General features: G+C 42.5%; 68 pseudogenes; all 68 read left to right on the top strand.

The window, feature by feature from the left end:
* Positions 1–52: 52 nt before the first annotated feature.
* Positions 53–169, top strand: LOC128038006 (5S ribosomal RNA; annotated as a pseudogene).
* Positions 170–347: 178 nt separating this feature from the next.
* LOC128037929 (5S ribosomal RNA) lies at positions 348–465 on the top strand (annotated as a pseudogene).
* Positions 466–644: 179 nt separating this feature from the next.
* LOC128037876 (5S ribosomal RNA) lies at positions 645–763 on the top strand (annotated as a pseudogene).
* A 179-nt stretch (positions 764–942) lies between these two features.
* On the top strand, positions 943–1,060 carry LOC128037928 (5S ribosomal RNA; annotated as a pseudogene).
* Positions 1,061–1,238: 178 nt separating this feature from the next.
* LOC128037927 (5S ribosomal RNA) lies at positions 1,239–1,356 on the top strand (annotated as a pseudogene).
* A 179-nt stretch (positions 1,357–1,535) lies between these two features.
* Positions 1,536–1,654, top strand: LOC128037825 (5S ribosomal RNA; annotated as a pseudogene).
* Positions 1,655–1,832: 178 nt separating this feature from the next.
* LOC128037926 (5S ribosomal RNA) lies at positions 1,833–1,950 on the top strand (annotated as a pseudogene).
* Positions 1,951–2,127: 177 nt separating this feature from the next.
* Positions 2,128–2,245, top strand: LOC128037822 (5S ribosomal RNA; annotated as a pseudogene).
* A 179-nt stretch (positions 2,246–2,424) lies between these two features.
* Positions 2,425–2,542, top strand: LOC128038124 (5S ribosomal RNA; annotated as a pseudogene).
* Positions 2,543–2,721: 179 nt separating this feature from the next.
* LOC128038107 (5S ribosomal RNA) lies at positions 2,722–2,837 on the top strand (annotated as a pseudogene).
* A 177-nt stretch (positions 2,838–3,014) lies between these two features.
* LOC128037821 (5S ribosomal RNA) lies at positions 3,015–3,132 on the top strand (annotated as a pseudogene).
* Positions 3,133–3,308: 176 nt separating this feature from the next.
* LOC128038109 (5S ribosomal RNA) lies at positions 3,309–3,425 on the top strand (annotated as a pseudogene).
* Positions 3,426–3,604: 179 nt separating this feature from the next.
* Positions 3,605–3,722, top strand: LOC128037806 (5S ribosomal RNA; annotated as a pseudogene).
* Positions 3,723–3,901: 179 nt separating this feature from the next.
* Positions 3,902–4,019, top strand: LOC128037805 (5S ribosomal RNA; annotated as a pseudogene).
* Positions 4,020–4,199: 180 nt separating this feature from the next.
* LOC128038005 (5S ribosomal RNA) lies at positions 4,200–4,316 on the top strand (annotated as a pseudogene).
* Positions 4,317–4,494: 178 nt separating this feature from the next.
* LOC128037902 (5S ribosomal RNA) lies at positions 4,495–4,611 on the top strand (annotated as a pseudogene).
* Positions 4,612–4,789: 178 nt separating this feature from the next.
* Positions 4,790–4,907, top strand: LOC128037804 (5S ribosomal RNA; annotated as a pseudogene).
* A 180-nt stretch (positions 4,908–5,087) lies between these two features.
* Positions 5,088–5,204, top strand: LOC128038033 (5S ribosomal RNA; annotated as a pseudogene).
* Positions 5,205–5,382: 178 nt separating this feature from the next.
* On the top strand, positions 5,383–5,500 carry LOC128038058 (5S ribosomal RNA; annotated as a pseudogene).
* Positions 5,501–5,679: 179 nt separating this feature from the next.
* LOC128037901 (5S ribosomal RNA) lies at positions 5,680–5,796 on the top strand (annotated as a pseudogene).
* Positions 5,797–5,974: 178 nt separating this feature from the next.
* On the top strand, positions 5,975–6,091 carry LOC128038004 (5S ribosomal RNA; annotated as a pseudogene).
* Positions 6,092–6,267: 176 nt separating this feature from the next.
* LOC128037874 (5S ribosomal RNA) lies at positions 6,268–6,386 on the top strand (annotated as a pseudogene).
* Positions 6,387–6,564: 178 nt separating this feature from the next.
* On the top strand, positions 6,565–6,682 carry LOC128037925 (5S ribosomal RNA; annotated as a pseudogene).
* A 178-nt stretch (positions 6,683–6,860) lies between these two features.
* LOC128037873 (5S ribosomal RNA) lies at positions 6,861–6,979 on the top strand (annotated as a pseudogene).
* A 178-nt stretch (positions 6,980–7,157) lies between these two features.
* LOC128037969 (5S ribosomal RNA) lies at positions 7,158–7,275 on the top strand (annotated as a pseudogene).
* A 179-nt stretch (positions 7,276–7,454) lies between these two features.
* Positions 7,455–7,571, top strand: LOC128037900 (5S ribosomal RNA; annotated as a pseudogene).
* Positions 7,572–7,749: 178 nt separating this feature from the next.
* Positions 7,750–7,867, top strand: LOC128037924 (5S ribosomal RNA; annotated as a pseudogene).
* Positions 7,868–8,047: 180 nt separating this feature from the next.
* Positions 8,048–8,164, top strand: LOC128037816 (5S ribosomal RNA; annotated as a pseudogene).
* A 179-nt stretch (positions 8,165–8,343) lies between these two features.
* Positions 8,344–8,462, top strand: LOC128037783 (5S ribosomal RNA; annotated as a pseudogene).
* Positions 8,463–8,640: 178 nt separating this feature from the next.
* On the top strand, positions 8,641–8,757 carry LOC128037899 (5S ribosomal RNA; annotated as a pseudogene).
* Positions 8,758–8,936: 179 nt separating this feature from the next.
* Positions 8,937–9,055, top strand: LOC128037782 (5S ribosomal RNA; annotated as a pseudogene).
* Positions 9,056–9,233: 178 nt separating this feature from the next.
* On the top strand, positions 9,234–9,351 carry LOC128037923 (5S ribosomal RNA; annotated as a pseudogene).
* A 178-nt stretch (positions 9,352–9,529) lies between these two features.
* On the top strand, positions 9,530–9,645 carry LOC128038106 (5S ribosomal RNA; annotated as a pseudogene).
* A 180-nt stretch (positions 9,646–9,825) lies between these two features.
* On the top strand, positions 9,826–9,942 carry LOC128037898 (5S ribosomal RNA; annotated as a pseudogene).
* A 177-nt stretch (positions 9,943–10,119) lies between these two features.
* LOC128038074 (5S ribosomal RNA) lies at positions 10,120–10,238 on the top strand (annotated as a pseudogene).
* Positions 10,239–10,418: 180 nt separating this feature from the next.
* Positions 10,419–10,536, top strand: LOC128037803 (5S ribosomal RNA; annotated as a pseudogene).
* A 180-nt stretch (positions 10,537–10,716) lies between these two features.
* Positions 10,717–10,834, top strand: LOC128037802 (5S ribosomal RNA; annotated as a pseudogene).
* Positions 10,835–11,013: 179 nt separating this feature from the next.
* Positions 11,014–11,130, top strand: LOC128037896 (5S ribosomal RNA; annotated as a pseudogene).
* Positions 11,131–11,306: 176 nt separating this feature from the next.
* Positions 11,307–11,423, top strand: LOC128038003 (5S ribosomal RNA; annotated as a pseudogene).
* Positions 11,424–11,602: 179 nt separating this feature from the next.
* On the top strand, positions 11,603–11,720 carry LOC128037801 (5S ribosomal RNA; annotated as a pseudogene).
* A 175-nt stretch (positions 11,721–11,895) lies between these two features.
* LOC128037922 (5S ribosomal RNA) lies at positions 11,896–12,013 on the top strand (annotated as a pseudogene).
* A 180-nt stretch (positions 12,014–12,193) lies between these two features.
* On the top strand, positions 12,194–12,309 carry LOC128038040 (5S ribosomal RNA; annotated as a pseudogene).
* Positions 12,310–12,487: 178 nt separating this feature from the next.
* On the top strand, positions 12,488–12,605 carry LOC128037921 (5S ribosomal RNA; annotated as a pseudogene).
* Positions 12,606–12,784: 179 nt separating this feature from the next.
* On the top strand, positions 12,785–12,901 carry LOC128037895 (5S ribosomal RNA; annotated as a pseudogene).
* A 179-nt stretch (positions 12,902–13,080) lies between these two features.
* On the top strand, positions 13,081–13,199 carry LOC128037872 (5S ribosomal RNA; annotated as a pseudogene).
* Positions 13,200–13,377: 178 nt separating this feature from the next.
* On the top strand, positions 13,378–13,494 carry LOC128038002 (5S ribosomal RNA; annotated as a pseudogene).
* Positions 13,495–13,673: 179 nt separating this feature from the next.
* On the top strand, positions 13,674–13,792 carry LOC128037871 (5S ribosomal RNA; annotated as a pseudogene).
* A 179-nt stretch (positions 13,793–13,971) lies between these two features.
* Positions 13,972–14,090, top strand: LOC128037870 (5S ribosomal RNA; annotated as a pseudogene).
* Positions 14,091–14,268: 178 nt separating this feature from the next.
* Positions 14,269–14,385, top strand: LOC128037983 (5S ribosomal RNA; annotated as a pseudogene).
* Positions 14,386–14,564: 179 nt separating this feature from the next.
* On the top strand, positions 14,565–14,681 carry LOC128037894 (5S ribosomal RNA; annotated as a pseudogene).
* A 182-nt stretch (positions 14,682–14,863) lies between these two features.
* Positions 14,864–14,982, top strand: LOC128037868 (5S ribosomal RNA; annotated as a pseudogene).
* Positions 14,983–15,159: 177 nt separating this feature from the next.
* On the top strand, positions 15,160–15,276 carry LOC128037955 (5S ribosomal RNA; annotated as a pseudogene).
* A 179-nt stretch (positions 15,277–15,455) lies between these two features.
* Positions 15,456–15,574, top strand: LOC128037781 (5S ribosomal RNA; annotated as a pseudogene).
* Positions 15,575–15,753: 179 nt separating this feature from the next.
* On the top strand, positions 15,754–15,871 carry LOC128037820 (5S ribosomal RNA; annotated as a pseudogene).
* Positions 15,872–16,050: 179 nt separating this feature from the next.
* LOC128037848 (5S ribosomal RNA) lies at positions 16,051–16,169 on the top strand (annotated as a pseudogene).
* Positions 16,170–16,348: 179 nt separating this feature from the next.
* Positions 16,349–16,467, top strand: LOC128037768 (5S ribosomal RNA; annotated as a pseudogene).
* Positions 16,468–16,645: 178 nt separating this feature from the next.
* Positions 16,646–16,762, top strand: LOC128038048 (5S ribosomal RNA; annotated as a pseudogene).
* Positions 16,763–16,941: 179 nt separating this feature from the next.
* On the top strand, positions 16,942–17,060 carry LOC128037836 (5S ribosomal RNA; annotated as a pseudogene).
* A 180-nt stretch (positions 17,061–17,240) lies between these two features.
* LOC128037800 (5S ribosomal RNA) lies at positions 17,241–17,358 on the top strand (annotated as a pseudogene).
* Positions 17,359–17,537: 179 nt separating this feature from the next.
* On the top strand, positions 17,538–17,655 carry LOC128038057 (5S ribosomal RNA; annotated as a pseudogene).
* A 179-nt stretch (positions 17,656–17,834) lies between these two features.
* Positions 17,835–17,951, top strand: LOC128037954 (5S ribosomal RNA; annotated as a pseudogene).
* Positions 17,952–18,131: 180 nt separating this feature from the next.
* LOC128038001 (5S ribosomal RNA) lies at positions 18,132–18,248 on the top strand (annotated as a pseudogene).
* Positions 18,249–18,426: 178 nt separating this feature from the next.
* Positions 18,427–18,545, top strand: LOC128038073 (5S ribosomal RNA; annotated as a pseudogene).
* A 179-nt stretch (positions 18,546–18,724) lies between these two features.
* On the top strand, positions 18,725–18,841 carry LOC128037893 (5S ribosomal RNA; annotated as a pseudogene).
* A 178-nt stretch (positions 18,842–19,019) lies between these two features.
* Positions 19,020–19,137, top strand: LOC128037920 (5S ribosomal RNA; annotated as a pseudogene).
* Positions 19,138–19,317: 180 nt separating this feature from the next.
* Positions 19,318–19,435, top strand: LOC128037799 (5S ribosomal RNA; annotated as a pseudogene).
* A 178-nt stretch (positions 19,436–19,613) lies between these two features.
* On the top strand, positions 19,614–19,730 carry LOC128038000 (5S ribosomal RNA; annotated as a pseudogene).
* Positions 19,731–19,911: 181 nt separating this feature from the next.
* LOC128038103 (5S ribosomal RNA) lies at positions 19,912–20,030 on the top strand (annotated as a pseudogene).
* Positions 20,031–20,167: the final 137 nt, after the last annotated feature.

The raw sequence follows: 20,167 nt of genomic DNA, 5'->3' as shown, positions 1-20,167 counted from the left end.
GAGGCGAATCGCGATAAGGGCAGCCTTTATATGAATAGATTGCAAGAGTTGACGGTGCGATCATACCAAAGACTAATGCACCGGATCCCATCGTAACTCCGCAGCTAAGCGTGCTTGGGCGAGAGTAGTACTAGGATGGGTGACCTCCGAAGTCCTCGTGTTGCACCCTCCCATTTTATTTCATATAATGTTTTTTAGTTGCATTTTCTCGACGTGGTGTAACTCATTCGTTATTTTCGCTTTGTGAAATAAACAATTTGAAACGATATTTGGTCGAATTTGCATTTAAATTCGAGGCGAATCGCGATAAGGGCAGCCTTTATATGAATAGATTGCGCAAGAGTTGACGGTGCGATCATACCAAAGACTAATGCACCGGATCCCATCGTAACTCCGCAGCTAAGCGTGCTTGGGCGAGAGTAGTACTAGGATGGGTGACCTCCGGAAGTCCTCGTGTTGCACCCTCCCATTTTATTTCATATAATGTTTTTTTAGTTGCATTTTCTCGACGTGGTGTAACTCATTCGTTATTTATGCTTTGTGAAATAAACAATTTGAAACGATATTTGGTCGAATTTGCATTTAAATTCGAGGCGAATCGCGATAAGGGCAGCCTTTATATGAATAGATTATGCAAGAGTTGACGGTGCGATCATACCAAAGACTAATGCACCGGATCCCATCGTAACTCCGCAGCTAAGCGTGCTTGGGCGAGAGTAGTACTAGGATGGGTGACCTCCTCGAAGTCCTCGTGTTGCACCCTCCCATTTTATTTCATATAATGTTTTTTTAGTTGCATTTTCTCGACGTGGTGTAACTCATTCGTTATTTGCGCTTTGTGAAATAAACAATTTGAAACGATATTTGGTCGAATTTGCATTTAAATTCGAGGCGAATCGCGATAAGGGCAGCCTTTATATGAATAGATTATGCAAGAGTTGACGGTGCGATCATACCAAAGACTAATGCACCGGATCCCATCGTAACTCCGCAGCTAAGCGTGCTTGGGCGAGAGTAGTACTAGGATGGGTGACCTCCGGAAGTCCTCGTGTTGCACCCTCCCATTTTATTTCATATAATGTTTTTTAGTTGCATTTTCTCGACGTGGTGTAACTCATTCGTTATTTTGCTTTTGTGAAATAAACAATTTGAAACGATATTTGGTCGAATTTGCATTTAAATTCGAGGCGAATCGCGATAAGGGCAGCTTTTATATGAATAGATTATGCAAGAGTTGACGGTGCGATCATACCAAAGACTAATGCACCGGATCCCATCGTAACTCCGCAGCTAAGCGTGCTTGGGCGAGAGTAGTACTAGGATGGGTGACCTCCGGAAGTCCTCGTGTTGCACCCTCCCATTTTATTTCATATAATGTTTTTTTAGTTGCATTTTCTCGACGTGGTGTAACTCATTCGTTATTTGCGCTTTGTGAAATAAACAATTTGAAACGATATTTGGTCGAATTTGCATTTAAATTCGAGGCGAATCGCGATAAGGGCAGCCTTTATATGAATAGATTGCGCAAGAGTTGACGGTGCGATCATACCAAAGACTAATGCACCGGATCCCATCGTAACTCCGCAGCTAAGCGTGCTTGGGCGAGAGTAGTACTAGGATGGGTGACCTCCTGGAAGTCCTCGTGTTGCACCCTCCCATTTTATTTCATATAATGTTTTTTTAGTTGCATTTTCTCGACGTGGTGTAACTCATTCGTTATTTTCGCTTTGTGAAATAAACAATTTGAAACGATATTTGGTCGAATTTGCATTTAAATTCGAGGCGAATCGCGATAAGGGCACCTTTATATGAATAGATTATGCAAGAGTTGACGGTGCGATCATACCAAAGACTAATGCACCGGATCCCATCGTAACTCCGCAGCTAAGCGTGCTTGGGCGAGAGTAGTACTAGGATGGGTGACCTCCGGAAGTCCTCGTGTTGCACCCTCCCATTTTATTTCATATAATGTTTTTTAGTTGCATTTTCTCGACGTGGTGTAACTCATTCGTTATTTTGCTTTGTGAAATAAACAATTTGAAACGATATTTGGTCGAATTTGCATTTAAATTCGAGGCGAATCGCGATAAGGGCAGCCTTTATATGAATAGATTGCGCAAGAGTTGACGGTGCGATCATACCAAAGACTAATGCACCGGATCCCATCGTAACTCCGCAGCTAAGCGTGTTTGGGCGAGAGTAGTACTAGGATGGGTGACCTCCGGAAGTCCTCGTGTTGCACCCTCCCATTTTATTTCATATAATGTTTTTTTAGTTGCATTTTCTCGACGTGGTGTAACTCATTCGTTATTTGCGCTTTGTGAAATAAACAATTTGAAACGATATTTGGTCGAATTTGCATTTAAATTCGAGGCGAATCGCGATAAGGGCAGCCTTTATATGAATAGATTATGCAAGAGTTGACGGTGCGATCATACCAAAGACTAATGCACCGGATCCCATCGTAACTCCGCAGCTTAAGCGTGCTTGGGCGAGAGTAGTACTAGGATGGGTGACCTCCGAAGTCCTCGTGTTGCACCCTCCCATTTTATTTCATATAATGTTTTTTTAGTTGCATTTTCTCGACGTGGTGTAACTCATTCGTTATTTGCGCTTTGTGAAATAAACAATTTGAAACGATATTTGGTCGAATTTGCATTTAAATTCGAGGCGAATCGCGATAAGGGCAGCCTTTATATGAATAGATTGCGCAAGAGTTGACGGTGCGATCATACCAAAGACTAATGCACCGGATCCCATCGTAACTCCGCAGCTAAGCGTGCTTGGGCGAGAGTAGTACTAGGATGGTGACCTCCGAAGTCCTCGTGTTGCACCCTCCCATTTTATTTCATATAATGTTTTTTTAGTTGCATTTTCTCGACGTGGTGTAACTCATTCGTTATTTTGCTTTGTGAAATAAACAATTTGAAACGATATTTGGTCGAATTTGCATTTAAATTCGAGGCGAATCGCGATAAGGGCACCTTTATATGAATAGATTATGCAAGAGTTGACGGTGCGATCATACCAAAGACTAATGCACCGGATCCCATCGTAACTCCGCAGCTAAGCGTGTTTGGGCGAGAGTAGTACTAGGATGGGTGACCTCCGGAAGTCCTCGTGTTGCACCCTCCCATTTTATTTCATATAATGTTTTTTAGTTGCATTTTCTCGACGTGGTGTAACTCATTCGTTATTTGCGCTTTGTGAAATAAACAATTTGAAACGATATTTGGTCGAATTTGCATTTAAATTCGAGGCGAATCGCGATAAGGGCACCTTTATATGAATAGATTATGCAAGAGTTGACGGGCGATCATACCAAAGACTAATGCACCGGATCCCATCGTAACTCCGCAGCTAAGCGTGCTTGGGCGAGAGTAGTACTAGGATGGGTGACCTCCGAAGTCCTCGTGTTGCACCCTCCCATTTTATTTCATATAATGTTTTTTAGTTGCATTTTCTCGACGTGGTGTAACTCATTCGTTATTTGCGCTTTGTGAAATAAACAATTTGAAACGATATTTGGTCGAATTTGCATTTAAATTCGAGGCGAATCGCGATAAGGGCAGCCTTTATATGAATAGATTATGCAAGAGTTGACGGGTGCGATCATACCAAAGACTAATGCACCGGATCCCATCGTAACTCCGCAGCTAAGCGTGCTTGGGCGAGAGTAGTACTAGGATGGGTGACCTCCGGAAGTCCTCGTGTTGCACCCTCCCATTTTATTTCATATAATGTTTTTTTAGTTGCATTTTCTCGACGTGGTGTAACTCATTCGTTATTTGCGCTTTGTGAAATAAACAATTTGAAACGATATTTGGTCGAATTTGCATTTAAATTCGAGGCGAATCGCGATAAGGGCACCTTTATATGAATAGATTGCGCAAGAGTTGACGGGTGCGATCATACCAAAGACTAATGCACCGGATCCCATCGTAACTCCGCAGCTAAGCGTGCTTGGGCGAGAGTAGTACTAGGATGGGTGACCTCCGGAAGTCCTCGTGTTGCACCCTCCCATTTTATTTCATATAATGTTTTTTAGTTGCATTTTCTCGACGTGGTGTAACTCATTCGTTATTTATGCTTTGTGAAATAAACAATTTGAAACGATATTTGGTCGAATTTGCATTTAAATTCGAGGCGAATCAATCGCGATAAGGGCAGCCTTTATATGAATAGATTGCAAGAGTTGACGGTGCGATCATACCAAAGACTAATGCACCGGATCCCATCGTAACTCCGCAGCTAAGCGTGCTTGGGCGAGAGTAGTACTAGGATGGGTGACCTCCGAAGTCCTCGTGTTGCACCCTCCCATTTTATTTCATATAATGTTTTTTAGTTGCATTTTCTCGACGTGGTGTAACTCATTCGTTATTTATGCTTTGTGAAATAAACAATTTGAAACGATATTTGGTCGAATTTGCATTTAAATTGAGGCGAATCGCGATAAGGGCAGCCTTTATATGAATAGATTATGCAAGAGTTGACGGGTGCGATCATACCAAAGACTAATGCACCGGATCCCATCGTAACTCCGCAGCTAAGCGTGCTTGGGCGAGAGTAGTACTAGGATGGGTGACCTCCGAAGTCCTCGTGTTGCACCCTCCCATTTTATTTCATATAATGTTTTTTAGTTGCATTTTCTCGACGTGGTGTAACTCATTCGTTATTTTGCTTTGTGAAATAAACAATTTGAAACGATATTTGGTCGAATTTGCATTTAAATTCGAGGCGAATCGCGATAAGGGCAGCCTTTATATGAATAGATTGCGCAAGAGTTGACGGGTGCGATCATACCAAAGACTAATGCACCGGATCCCATCGTAACTCCGCAGCTAAGCGTGCTTGGGCGAGAGTAGTACTAGGATGGGTGACCTCCGGAAGTCCTCGTGTTGCACCCTCCCATTTTATTTCATATAATGTTTTTTTAGTTGCATTTTCTCGACGTGGTGTAACTCATTCGTTATTTGCGCTTTGTGAAATAAACAATTTGAAACGATATTTGGTCGAATTTGCATTTAAATTCGAGGCGAATCGCGATAAGGGCAGCCTTTATATGAATAGATTGCGCAAGAGTTGACGGGTGCGATCATACCAAAGACTAATGCACCGGATCCCATCGTAACTCCGCAGCTAAGCGTGCTTTGGCGAGAGTAGTACTAGGATGGGTGACCTCCGAAGTCCTCGTGTTGCACCCTCCCATTTTATTTCATATAATGTTTTTTTAGTTGCATTTTCTCGACGTGGTGTAACTCATTCGTTATTTGCGCTTTGTGAAATAAACAATTTGAAACGATATTTGGTCGAATTTGCATTTAAATTGAGGCGAATCGCGATAAGGGCAGCCTTTATATGAATAGATTGCGCAAGAGTTGACGGTGCGATCATACCAAAGACTAATGCACCGGATCCCATCGTAACTCCGCAGCTAAGCGTGCTTGGGCGAGAGTAGTACTAGGATGGTGACCTCCTCGAAGTCCTCGTGTTGCACCCTCCCATTTTATTTCATATAATGTTTTTTAGTTGCATTTTCTCGACGTGGTGTAACTCATTCGTTATTTGCGCTTTGTGAAATAAACAATTTGAAACGATATTTGGTCGAATTTGCATTTAAATTCGAGGCGAATCGCGATAAGGGCAGCCTTTATATGAATAGATTATGCAAGAGTTGACGGGTGCGATCATACCAAAGACTAATGCACCGGATCCCATCGTAACTCCGCAGCTAAGCGTGCTTGGGCGAGAGTAGTACTAGGATGGGTGACCTCCGAAGTCCTCGTGTTGCACCCTCCCATTTTATTTCATATAATGTTTTTTTAGTTGCATTTTCTCGACGTGGTGTAACTCATTCGTTATTTTGCTTTGTGAAATAAACAATTTGAAACGATATTTGGTCGAATTTGCATTTAAATTCGAGGCGAATCGCGATAAGGGCAGCCTTTATATGAATAGATTGCGCAAGAGTTGACGGTGCGATCATACCAAAGACTAATGCACCGGATCCCATCGTAACTCCGCAGCTAAGCGTGCTTGGGCGAGAGTAGTACTAGGATGGGTGACCTCCGAAGTCCTCGTGTTGCACCCTCCCATTTTATTTCATATAATGTTTTTTAGTTGCATTTTCTCGACGTGGTGTAACTCATTCGTTATTTATGCTTTGTGAAATAAACAATTTGAAACGATATTTGGTCGAATTTGCATTTAAATTCGAGGCGAATCGCGATAAGGGCAGCCTTTATATGAATAGATTGCAAGAGTTGACGGTGCGATCATACCAAAGACTAATGCACCGGATCCCATCGTAACTCCGCAGCTAAGCGTGCTTGGGCGAGAGTAGTACTAGGATGGGTGACCTCCTCGAAGTCCTCGTGTTGCACCCTCCCATTTTATTTCATATAATGTTTTTTAGTTGCATTTTCTCGACGTGGTGTAACTCATTCGTTATTTGCGCTTTGTGAAATAAACAATTTGAAACGATATTTGGTCGAATTTGCATTTAAATTCGAGGCGAATCGCGATAAGGGCAGCCTTTATATGAATAGATTGCGCAAGAGTTGACGGTGCGATCATACCAAAGACTAATGCACCGGATCCCATCGTAACTCCGCAGCTAAGCGTGCTTGGGCGAGAGTAGTACTAGGATGGGTGACCTCCGGAAGTCCTCGTGTTGCACCCTCCCATTTTATTTCATATAATGTTTTTTAGTTGCATTTTCTCGACGTGGTGTAACTCATTCGTTATTTGCGCTTTGTGAAATAAACAATTTGAAACGATATTTGGTCGAATTTGCATTTAAATTCGAGGCGAATCGCGATAAGGGCAGCCTTTATATGAATAGATTATGCAAGAGTTGACGGTGCGATCATACCAAAGACTAATGCACCGGATCCCATCGTAACTCCGCAGCTAAGCGTGCTTGGGCGAGAGTAGTACTAGGATGGGTGACCTCCTCGAAGTCCTCGTGTTGCACCCTCCCATTTTATTTCATATAATGTTTTTTAGTTGCATTTTCTCGACGTGGTGTAACTCATTCGTTATTTGCGCTTTGTGAAATAAACAATTTGAAACGATATTTGGTCGAATTTGCATTTAAATTCGAGGCGAATCGCGATAAGGGCAGCCTTTATATGAATAGATTGCGCAAGAGTTGACGGTGCGATCATACCAAAGACTAATGCACCGGATCCCATCGTAACTCCGCAGCTAAGCGTGCTTGGGCGAGAGTAGTACTAGGATGGGTGACCTCCTGAAGTCCTCGTGTTGCACCCTCCCATTTTATTTCATATAATGTTTTTTTAGTTGCATTTTCTCGACGTGGTGTAACTCATTCGTTATTTATGCTTTGTGAAATAAACAATTTGAAACGATATTTGGTCGAATTTGCATTTAAATTGAGGCGAATCGCGATAAGGGCAGCCTTTATATGAATAGATTGCGCAAGAGTTGACGGGTGCGATCATACCAAAGACTAATGCACCGGATCCCATCGTAACTCCGCAGCTAAGCGTGCTTGGGCGAGAGTAGTACTAGGATGGGTGACCTCCGAAGTCCTCGTGTTGCACCCTCCCATTTTATTTCATATAATGTTTTTTAGTTGCATTTTCTCGACGTGGTGTAACTCATTCGTTATTTGCGCTTTGTGAAATAAACAATTTGAAACGATATTTGGTCGAATTTGCATTTAAATTCGAGGCGAATCGCGATAAGGGCAGCCTTTATATGAATAGATTGCGCAAGAGTTGACGGTGCGATCATACCAAAGACTAATGCACCGGATCCCATCGTAACTCCGCAGCTAAGCGTGCTTGGGCGAGAGTAGTACTAGGATGGGTGACCTCCGGAAGTCCTCGTGTTGCACCCTCCCATTTTATTTCATATAATGTTTTTTTAGTTGCATTTTCTCGACGTGGTGTAACTCATTCGTTATTTGCGCTTTGTGAAATAAACAATTTGAAACGATATTTGGTCGAATTTGCATTTAAATTCGAGGCGAATCGCGATAAGGGCAGCCTTTATATGAATAGATTGCGCAAGAGTTGACGGGTGCGATCATACCAAAGACTAATGCACCGGATCCCATCGTAACTCCGCAGCTAAGCGTGTTTGGGCGAGAGTAGTACTAGGATGGGTGACCTCCGAAGTCCTCGTGTTGCACCCTCCCATTTTATTTCATATAATGTTTTTTTAGTTGCATTTTCTCGACGTGGTGTAACTCATTCGTTATTTGCGCTTTGTGAAATAAACAATTTGAAACGATATTTGGTCGAATTTGCATTTAAATTCGAGGCGCAATCGCGATAAGGGCAGCCTTTATATGAATAGATTGCAAGAGTTGACGGGTGCGATCATACCAAAGACTAATGCACCGGATCCCATCGTAACTCCGCAGCTAAGCGTGCTTGGGCGAGAGTAGTACTAGGATGGGTGACCTCCTCGAAGTCCTCGTGTTGCACCCTCCCATTTTATTTCATATAATGTTTTTTAGTTGCATTTTCTCGACGTGGTGTAACTCATTCGTTATTTTCGCTTTGTGAAATAAACAATTTGAAACGATATTTGGTCGAATTTGCATTTAAATTCGAGGCGAATCGCGATAAGGGCACCTTTATATGAATAGATTGCGCAAGAGTTGACGGGTGCGATCATACCAAAGACTAATGCACCGGATCCCATCGTAACTCCGCAGCTAAGCGTGCTTGGGCGAGAGTAGTACTAGGATGGGTGACCTCCGAAGTCCTCGTGTTGCACCCTCCCATTTTATTTCATATAATGTTTTTTAGTTGCATTTTCTCGACGTGGTGTAACTCATTCGTTATTTATGCTTTGTGAAATAAACAATTTGAAACGATATTTGGTCGAATTTGCATTTAAATTCGAGGCGAATCGCGATAAGGGCAGCCTTTATATGAATAGATTGCGCAAGAGTTGACGGGTGCGATCATACCAAAGACTAATGCACCGGATCCCATCGTAACTCCGCAGCTAAGCGTGCTTGGGCGAGAGTAGTACTAGGATGGGTGACCTCCTCGAAGTCCTCGTGTTGCACCCTCCCATTTTATTTCATATAATGTTTTTTAGTTGCATTTTCTCGACGTGGTGTAACTCATTCGTTATTTGCGCTTTGTGAAATAAACAATTTGAAACGATATTTGGTCGAATTTGCATTTAAATTCGAGGCGAATCGCGATAAGGGCAGCCTTTATATGAATAGATTATGCAAGAGTTGACGGTGCGATCATACCAAAGACTAATGCACCGGATCCCATCGTAACTCCGCAGCTAAGCGTGCTTGGGCGAGAGTAGTACTAGGATGGGTGACCTCCGGAAGTCCTCGTGTTGCACCCTCCCATTTTATTTCATATAATGTTTTTTTAGTTGCATTTTCTCGACGTGGTGTAACTCATTCGTTATTTGCTTTTGTGAAATAAACAATTTGAAACGATATTTGGTCGAATTTGCATTTAAATTCGAGGCGAATCGCGATAAGGGCAGCCTTTATATGAATAGATTGCGCAAGAGTTGACGGTGCGATCATACCAAAGACTAATGCACCGGATCCCATCGTAACTCCGCAGCTAAGCGTGCTTGGGCGAGAGTAGTACTAGGATGGTGACCTCCGAAGTCCTCGTGTTGCACCCTCCCATTTTATTTCATATAATGTTTTTTTAGTTGCATTTTCTCGACGTGGTGTAACTCATTCGTTATTTATGCTTTGTGAAATAAACAATTTGAAACGATATTTGGTCGAATTTGCATTTAAATTCGAGGCGAATCGCGATAAGGGCAGCCTTTATATGAATAGATTGCGCAAGAGTTGACGGGTGCGATCATACCAAAGACTAATGCACCGGATCCCATCGTAACTCCGCAGCTAAGCGTGCTTGGGCGAGAGTAGTACTAGGATGGGTGACCTCCGAAGTCCTCGTGTTGCACCCTCCCATTTTATTTCATATAATGTTTTTTAGTTGCATTTTCTCGACGTGGTGTAACTCATTCGTTATTTTGCTTTGTGAAATAAACAATTTGAAACGATATTTGGTCGAATTTGCATTTAAATTCGAGGCGAATCGCGATAAGGGCAGCCTTTATATGAATAGATTGCGCAAGAGTTGACGGTGCGATCATACCAAAGACTAATGCACCGGATCCCATCGTAACTCCGCAGCTTAAGCGTGCTTGGGCGAGAGTAGTACTAGGATGGGTGACCTCCGGAAGTCCTCGTGTTGCACCCTCCCATTTTATTTCATATAATGTTTTTTTAGTTGCATTTTCTCGACGTGGTGTAACTCATTCGTTATTTGCGCTTTGTGAAATAAACAATTTGAAACGATATTTGGTCGAATTTGCATTTAAATTCGAGGCGAATCGCGATAAGGGCAGCCTTTATATGAATAGATTATGCAAGAGTTGACGGGTGCGATCATACCAAAGACTAATGCACCGGATCCCATCGTAACTCCGCAGCTAAGCGTGCTTGGGCGAGAGTAGTACTAGGATGGGTGACCTCCGGAAGTCCTCGTGTTGCACCCTCCCATTTTATTTCATATAATGTTTTTTTAGTTGCATTTTCTCGACGTGGTGTAACTCATTCGTTATTTGCGCTTTGTGAAATAAACAATTTGAAACGATATTTGGTCGAATTTGCATTTAAATTCGAGGCGAATCGCGATAAGGGCAGCCTTTATATGAATAGATTATGCAAGAGTTGACGGGTGCGATCATACCAAAGACTAATGCACCGGATCCCATCGTAACTCCGCAGCTAAGCGTGCTTGGGCGAGAGTAGTACTAGGATGGGTGACCTCCGGAAGTCCTCGTGTTGCACCCTCCCATTTTATTTCATATAATGTTTTTTAGTTGCATTTTCTCGACGTGGTGTAACTCATTCGTTATTTGCGCTTTGTGAAATAAACAATTTGAAACGATATTTGGTCGAATTTGCATTTAAATTCGAGGCGAATCGCGATAAGGGCAGCCTTTATATGAATAGATTGCGCAAGAGTTGACGGGTGCGATCATACCAAAGACTAATGCACCGGATCCCATCGTAACTCCGCAGCTAAGCGTGCTTGGGCGAGAGTAGTACTAGGATGGGTGACCTCCGAAGTCCTCGTGTTGCACCCTCCCATTTTATTTCATATAATGTTTTTTAGTTGCATTTTCTCGACGTGGTGTAACTCATTCGTTATTTTGCTTTTGTGAAATAAACAATTTGAAACGATATTTGGTCGAATTTGCATTTAAATTCGAGGCGAATCGCGATAAGGGCAGCCTTTATATGAATAGATTGCAAGAGTTGACGGTGCGATCATACCAAAGACTAATGCACCGGATCCCATCGTAACTCCGCAGCTAAGCGTGCTTGGGCGAGAGTAGTACTAGGATGGGTGACCTCCGAAGTCCTCGTGTTGCACCCTCCCATTTTATTTCATATAATGTTTTTTAGTTGCATTTTCTCGACGTGGTGTAACTCATTCGTTATTTGCGCTTTGTGAAATAAACAATTTGAAACGATATTTGGTCGAATTTGCATTTAAATTCGAGGCGAATCGCGATAAGGGCAGCCTTTATATGAATAGATTGCGCAAGAGTTGACGGGTGCGATCATACCAAAGACTAATGCACCGGATCCCATCGTAACTCCGCAGCTAAGCGTGCTTGGGCGAGAGTAGTACTAGGATGGGTGACCTCCGGAAGTCCTCGTGTTGCACCCTCCCATTTTATTTCATATAATGTTTTTTAGTTGCATTTTCTCGACGTGGTGTAACTCATTCGTTATTTGCTTTGTGAAATAAACAATTTGAAACGATATTTGGTCGAATTTGCATTTAAATTCGAGGCGAATCGCGATAAGGGCACCTTTATATGAATAGATTATGCAAGAGTTGACGGTGCGATCATACCAAAGACTAATGCACCGGATCCCATCGTAACTCCGCAGCTAAGCGTGCTTGGGCGAGAGTAGTACTAGGATGGGTGACCTCCGGAAGTCCTCGTGTTGCACCCTCCCATTTTATTTCATATAATGTTTTTTTAGTTGCATTTTCTCGACGTGGTGTAACTCATTCGTTATTTGCGCTTTGTGAAATAAACAATTTGAAACGATATTTGGTCGAATTTGCATTTAAATTCGAGGCGAATCGCGATAAGGGCAGCCTTTATATGAATAGATTGCGCAAGAGTTGACGGGTGCGATCATACCAAAGACTAATGCACCGGATCCCATCGTAACTCCGCAGCTAAGCGTGCTTGGGCGAGAGTAGTACTAGGATGGTGACCTCCGAAGTCCTCGTGTTGCACCCTCCCATTTTATTTCATATAATGTTTTTTTAGTTGCATTTTCTCGACGTGGTGTAACTCATTCGTTATTTTGCTTTGTGAAATAAACAATTTGAAACGATATTTGGTCGAATTTGCATTTAAATTCGAGGCGAATCGCGATAAGGGCAGCCTTTATATGAATAGATTATGCAAGAGTTGACGGTGCGATCATACCAAAGACTAATGCACCGGATCCCATCGTAACTCCGCAGCTAAGCGTGCTTGGGCGAGAGTAGTACTAGGATGGGTGACCTCCGGAAGTCCTCGTGTTGCACCCTCCCATTTTATTTCATATAATGTTTTTTAGTTGCATTTTCTCGACGTGGTGTAACTCATTCGTTATTTGCGCTTTGTGAAATAAACAATTTGAAACGATATTTGGTCGAATTTGCATTTAAATTCGAGGCGAATCGCGATAAGGGCAGCCTTTATATGAATAGATTGCGCAAGAGTTGACGGGTGCGATCATACCAAAGACTAATGCACCGGATCCCATCGTAACTCCGCAGCTAAGCGTGCTTGGGCGAGAGTAGTACTAGGATGGGTGACCTCCGAAGTCCTCGTGTTGCACCCTCCCATTTTATTTCATATAATGTTTTTTTAGTTGCATTTTCTCGACGTGGTGTAACTCATTCGTTATTTATGCTTTGTGAAATAAACAATTTGAAACGATATTTGGTCGAATTTGCATTTAAATTCGAGGCGAATCGCGATAAGGGCAGCCTTTATATGAATAGATTGCGCAAGAGTTGACGGTGCGATCATACCAAAGACTAATGCACCGGATCCCATCGTAACTCCGCAGCTAAGCGTGCTTGGGCGAGAGTAGTACTAGGATGGGTGACCTCCTCGAAGTCCTCGTGTTGCACCCTCCCATTTTATTTCATATAATGTTTTTTAGTTGCATTTTCTCGACGTGGTGTAACTCATTCGTTATTTTCGCTTTGTGAAATAAACAATTTGAAACGATATTTGGTCGAATTTGCATTTAAATTCGAGGCGAATCGCGATAAGGGCAGCCTTTATATGAATAGATTGCGCAAGAGTTGACGGTGCGATCATACCAAAGACTAATGCACCGGATCCCATCGTAACTCCGCAGCTAAGCGTGCTTGGGCGAGAGTAGTACTAGGATGGGTGACCTCCGAAGTCCTCGTGTTGCACCCTCCCATTTTATTTCATATAATGTTTTTTTAGTTGCATTTTCTCGACGTGGTGTAACTCATTCGTTATTTGCGCTTTGTGAAATAAACAATTTGAAACGATATTTGGTCGAATTTGCATTTAAATTCGAGGCGAATCGCGATAAGGGCAGCCTTTATATGAATAGATTGCGCAAGAGTTGACGGTGCGATCATACCAAAGACTAATGCACCGGATCCCATCGTAACTCCGCAGCTAAGCGTGCTTGGGCGAGAGTAGTACTAGGATGGGTGACCTCCTCGAAGTCCTCGTGTTGCACCCTCCCATTTTATTTCATATAATGTTTTTTTAGTTGCATTTTCTCGACGTGGTGTAACTCATTCGTTATTTATGCTTTGTGAAATAAACAATTTGAAACGATATTTGGTCGAATTTGCATTTAAATTCGAGGCGAATCGCGATAAGGGCAGCCTTTATATGAATAGATTGCGCAAGAGTTGACGGTGCGATCATACCAAAGACTAATGCACCGGATCCCATCGTAACTCCGCAGCTAAGCGTGCTTGGGCGAGAGTAGTACTAGGATGGGTGACCTCCTCGAAGTCCTCGTGTTGCACCCTCCCATTTTATTTCATATAATGTTTTTTAGTTGCATTTTCTCGACGTGGTGTAACTCATTCGTTATTTTCGCTTTGTGAAATAAACAATTTGAAACGATATTTGGTCGAATTTGCATTTAAATTCGAGGCGAATCGCGATAAGGGCAGCCTTTATATGAATAGATTATGCAAGAGTTGACGGTGCGATCATACCAAAGACTAATGCACCGGATCCCATCGTAACTCCGCAGCTAAGCGTGTTTGGGCGAGAGTAGTACTAGGATGGTGACCTCCGGAAGTCCTCGTGTTGCACCCTCCCATTTTATTTCATATAATGTTTTTTAGTTGCATTTTCTCGACGTGGTGTAACTCATTCGTTATTTGCGCTTTGTGAAATAAACAATTTGAAACGATATTTGGTCGAATTTGCATTTAAATTCGAGGCGAATCGCGATAAGGGCAGCCTTTATATGAATAGATTGCGCAAGAGTTGACGGGTGCGATCATACCAAAGACTAATGCACCGGATCCCATCGTAACTCCGCAGCTAAGCGTGCTTGGGCGAGAGTAGTACTAGGATGGGTGACCTCCGAAGTCCTCGTGTTGCACCCTCCCATTTTATTTCATATAATGTTTTTTTAGTTGCATTTTCTCGACGTGGTGTAACTCATTCGTTATTTTATGCTTTTGTGAAATAAACAATTTGAAACGATATTTGGTCGAATTTGCATTTAAATTCGAGGCGAAATCGCGATAAGGGCAGCCTTTATATGAATAGATTGCGCAAGAGTTGACGGTGCGATCATACCAAAGACTAATGCACCGGATCCCATCGTAACTCCGCAGCTAAGCGTGCTTGGGCGAGAGTAGTACTAGGATGGGTGACCTCCTCGAAGTCCTCGTGTTGCACCCTCCCATTTTATTTCATATAATGTTTTTTAGTTGCATTTTCTCGACGTGGTGTAACTCATTCGTTATTTTGCTTTGTGAAATAAACAATTTGAAACGATATTTGGTCGAATTTGCATTTAAATTCGAGGCGAATCGCGATAAGGGCAGCCTTTATATGAATAGATTGCGCAAGAGTTGACGGTGCGATCATACCAAAGACTAATGCACCGGATCCCATCGTAACTCCGCAGCTAAGCGTGTTTGGGCGAGAGTAGTACTAGGATGGGTGACCTCCGAAGTCCTCGTGTTGCACCCTCCCATTTTATTTCATATAATGTTTTTTAGTTGCATTTTCTCGACGTGGTGTAACTCATTCGTTATTTGCGCTTTGTGAAATAAACAATTTGAAACGATATTTGGTCGAATTTGCATTTAAATTCGAGGCGAATCGCGATAAGGGCAGCCTTTATATGAATAGATTGCGCAAGAGTTGACGGGTGCGATCATACCAAAGACTAATGCACCGGATCCCATCGTAACTCCGCAGCTAAGCGTGCTTGGGCGAGAGTAGTACTAGGATGGGTGACCTCCTCGAAGTCCTCGTGTTGCACCCTCCCATTTTATTTCATATAATGTTTTTTTAGTTGCATTTTCTCGACGTGGTGTAACTCATTCGTTATTTTGCTTTTGTGAAATAAACAATTTGAAACGATATTTGGTCGAATTTGCATTTAAATTGAGGCGAAATCGCGATAAGGGCAGCCTTTATATGAATAGATTGCGCAAGAGTTGACGGTGCGATCATACCAAAGACTAATGCACCGGATCCCATCGTAACTCCGCAGCTAAGCGTGTTTGGGCGAGAGTAGTACTAGGATGGGTGACCTCCGGAAGTCCTCGTGTTGCACCCTCCCATTTTATTTCATATAATGTTTTTTTAGTTGCATTTTCTCGACGTGGTGTAACTCATTCGTTATTTTCGCTTTGTGAAATAAACAATTTGAAACGATATTTGGTCGAATTTGCATTTAAATTCGAGGCGAATCGCGATAAGGGGCCTTTATATGAATAGATTGCGCAAGAGTTGACGGTGCGCGATCATACCAAAGACTAATGCACCGGATCCCATCGTAACTCCGCAGCTAAGCGTGCTTGGGCGAGAGTAGTACTAGGATGGGTGACCTCCTGGAAGTCCTCGTGTTGCACCCTCCCATTTTATTTCATATAATGTTTTTTAGTTGCATTTTCTCGACGTGGTGTAACTCATTCGTTATTTATGCTTTGTGAAATAAACAATTTGAAACGATATTTGGTCGAATTTGCATTTAAATTCGAGGCGAATCGCGATAAGGGCAGCCTTTATATGAATAGATTATGCAAGAGTTGACGGGTGCGATCATACCAAAGACTAATGCACCGGATCCCATCGTAACTCCGCAGCTAAGCGTGCTTGGGCGAGAGTAGTACTAGGATGGGTGACCTCCTGGAAGTCCTCGTGTTGCACCCTCCCATTTTATTTCATATAATGTTTTTTAGTTGCATTTTCTCGACGTGGTGTAACTCATTCGTTATTTATGCTTTGTGAAATAAACAATTTGAAACGATATTTGGTCGAATTTGCATTTAAATTCGAGGCGAATCGCGATAAGGGCAGCCTTTATATGAATAGATTATGCAAGAGTTGACGGTGCGATCATACCAAAGACTAATGCACCGGATCCCATCGTAACTCCGCAGCTAAGCGTGCTTGGGCGAGAGTAGTACTAGGATGGTGACCTCCGGAAGTCCTCGTGTTGCACCCTCCCATTTTATTTCATATAATGTTTTTTTAGTTGCATTTTCTCGACGTGGTGTAACTCATTCGTTATTTGCGCTTTGTGAAATAAACAATTTGAAACGATATTTGGTCGAATTTGCATTTAAATTCGAGGCGAATCGCGATAAGGGCAGCCTTTATATGAATAGATTGCGCAAGAGTTGACGGTGCGATCATACCAAAGACTAATGCACCGGATCCCATCGTAACTCCGCAGCTAAGCGTGCTTGGGCGAGAGTAGTACTAGGATGGGTGACCTCCGGGAAGTCCTCGTGTTGCACCCTCCCATTTTATTTCATATAATGTTTTTTTAGTTGCATTTTCTCGACGTGGTGTAACTCATTCGTTATTTGCGCTTTGTGAAATAAACAATTTGAAACGATATTTGGTCGAATTTGCATTTAAATTCGAGGCGAATCGCGATAAGGGCAGCCTTTATATGAATAGATTGCGCAAGAGTTGACGGGTGCGATCATACCAAAGACTAATGCACCGGATCCCATCGTAACTCCGCAGCTAAGCGTGCTTGGGCGAGAGTAGTACTAGGATGGGTGACCTCCGGAAGTCCTCGTGTTGCACCCTCCCATTTTATTTCATATAATGTTTTTTTAGTTGCATTTTCTCGACGTGGTGTAACTCATTCGTTATTTGCGCTTTGTGAAATAAACAATTTGAAACGATATTTGGTCGAATTTGCATTTAAATTCGAGGCGAATCGCGATAAGGGCAGCCTTTATATGAATAGATTATGCAAGAGTTGACGGTGCGATCATACCAAAGACTAATGCACCGGATCCCATCGTAACTCCGCAGCTAAGCGTGCTTGGGCGAGAGTAGTACTAGGATGGTGACCTCCTCGAAGTCCTCGTGTTGCACCCTCCCATTTTATTTCATATAATGTTTTTTTAGTTGCATTTTCTCGACGTGGTGTAACTCATTCGTTATTTATGCTTTGTGAAATAAACAATTTGAAACGATATTTGGTCGAATTTGCATTTAAATTGAGGCGCAATCGCGATAAGGGCAGCCTTTATATGAATAGATTATGCAAGAGTTGACGGTGCGATCATACCAAAGACTAATGCACCGGATCCCATCGTAACTCCGCAGCTAAGCGTGTTTGGGCGAGAGTAGTACTAGGATGGGTGACCTCCGAAGTCCTCGTGTTGCACCCTCCCATTTTATTTCATATAATGTTTTTTTAGTTGCATTTTCTCGACGTGGTGTAACTCATTCGTTATTTATGCTTTTGTGAAATAAACAATTTGAAACGATATTTGGTCGAATTTGCATTTAAATTCGAGGCGAATCGCGATAAGGGCAGCCTTTATATGAATAGATTATGCAAGAGTTGACGGTGCGATCATACCAAAGACTAATGCACCGGATCCCATCGTAACTCCGCAGCTAAGCGTGCTTGGGCGAGAGTAGTACTAGGATGGGTGACCTCCGAAGTCCTCGTGTTGCACCCTCCCATTTTATTTCATATAATGTTTTTTAGTTGCATTTTCTCGACGTGGTGTAACTCATTCGTTATTTGCGCTTTGTGAAATAAACAATTTGAAACGATATTTGGTCGAATTTGCATTTAAATTCGAGGCGAATCGCGATAAGGGCAGCCTTTATATGAATAGATTGCGCAAGAGTTGACGGTGCGATCATACCAAAGACTAATGCACCGGATCCCATCGTAACTCCGCAGCTTAAGCGTGCTTGGGCGAGAGTAGTACTAGGATGGGTGACCTCCGGAAGTCCTCGTGTTGCACCCTCCCATTTTATTTCATATAATGTTTTTTAGTTGCATTTTCTCGACGTGGTGTAACTCATTCGTTATTTGCGCTTTGTGAAATAAACAATTTGAAACGATATTTGGTCGAATTTGCATTTAAATTCGAGGCGAATCGCGATAAGGGCAGCCTTTATATGAATAGATTGCGCAAGAGTTGACGGGTGCGATCATACCAAAGACTAATGCACCGGATCCCATCGTAACTCCGCAGCTAAGCGTGCTTGGGCGAGAGTAGTACTAGGATGGGTGACCTCCGAAGTCCTCGTGTTGCACCCTCCCATTTTATTTCATATAATGTTTTTTAGTTGCATTTTCTCGACGTGGTGTAACTCATTCGTTATTTATGCTTTGTGAAATAAACAATTTGAAACGATATTTGGTCGAATTTGCATTTAAATTCGAGGCGAATCGCGATAAGGGCAGCCTTTATATGAATAGATTATGCAAGAGTTGACGGTGCGATCATACCAAAGACTAATGCACCGGATCCCATCGTAACTCCGCAGCTAAGCGTGCTTGGGCGAGAGTAGTACTAGGATGGGTGACCTCCGGAAGTCCTCGTGTTGCACCCTCCCATTTTATTTCATATAATGTTTTTTTAGTTGCATTTTCTCGACGTGGTGTAACTCATTCGTTATTTGCGCTTTGTGAAATAAACAATTTGAAACGATATTTGGTCGAATTTGCATTTAAATTCGAGGCGAATCGCGATAAGGGCAGCCTTTATATGAATAGATTATGCAAGAGTTGACGGGTGCGATCATACCAAAGACTAATGCACCGGATCCCATCGTAACTCCGCAGCTAAGCGTGCTTGGGCGAGAGTAGTACTAGGATGGGTGACCTCCGGAAGTCCTCGTGTTGCACCCTCCCATTTTATTTCATATAATGTTTTTTAGTTGCATTTTCTCGACGTGGTGTAACTCATTCGTTATTTGCGCTTTTGTGAAATAAACAATTTGAAACGATATTTGGTCGAATTTGCATTTAAATTCGAGGCGAATCGCGATAAGGGCACTTTTATATGAATAGATTATGCAAGAGTTGACGGTGCGATCATACCAAAGACTAATGCACCGGATCCCATCGTAACTCCGCAGCTAAGCGTGCTTGGGCGAGAGTAGTACTAGGATGGGTGACCTCCGAAGTCCTCGTGTTGCACCCTCCCATTTTATTTCATATAATGTTTTTTTAGTTGCATTTTCTCGACGTGGTGTAACTCATTCGTTATTTGCGCTTTTGTGAAATAAACAATTTGAAACGATATTTGGTCGAATTTGCATTTAAATTCGAGGCGAATCGCGATAAGGGCAGCCTTTATATGAATAGATTATGCAAGAGTTGACGGGTGCGATCATACCAAAGACTAATGCACCGGATCCCATCGTAACTCCGCAGCTTAAGCGTGCTTGGGCGAGAGTAGTACTAGGATGGTGACCTCCTCGAAGTCCTCGTGTTGCACCCTCCCATTTTATTTCATATAATGTTTTTTTAGTTGCATTTTCTCGACGTGGTGTAACTCATTCGTTATTTATGCTTTGTGAAATAAACAATTTGAAACGATATTTGGTCGAATTTGCATTTAAATTCGAGGCGAATCGC

Source organism: Gossypium raimondii, unplaced genomic scaffold (assembly GCF_025698545.1).
Source record: "Gossypium raimondii isolate GPD5lz unplaced genomic scaffold, ASM2569854v1 Contig00275, whole genome shotgun sequence".
In the NCBI taxonomy this organism is placed as follows: domain Eukaryota; kingdom Viridiplantae; phylum Streptophyta; class Magnoliopsida; order Malvales; family Malvaceae; genus Gossypium; species Gossypium raimondii.
This window is presented reverse-complemented; position numbering and strand designations above follow the sequence as displayed.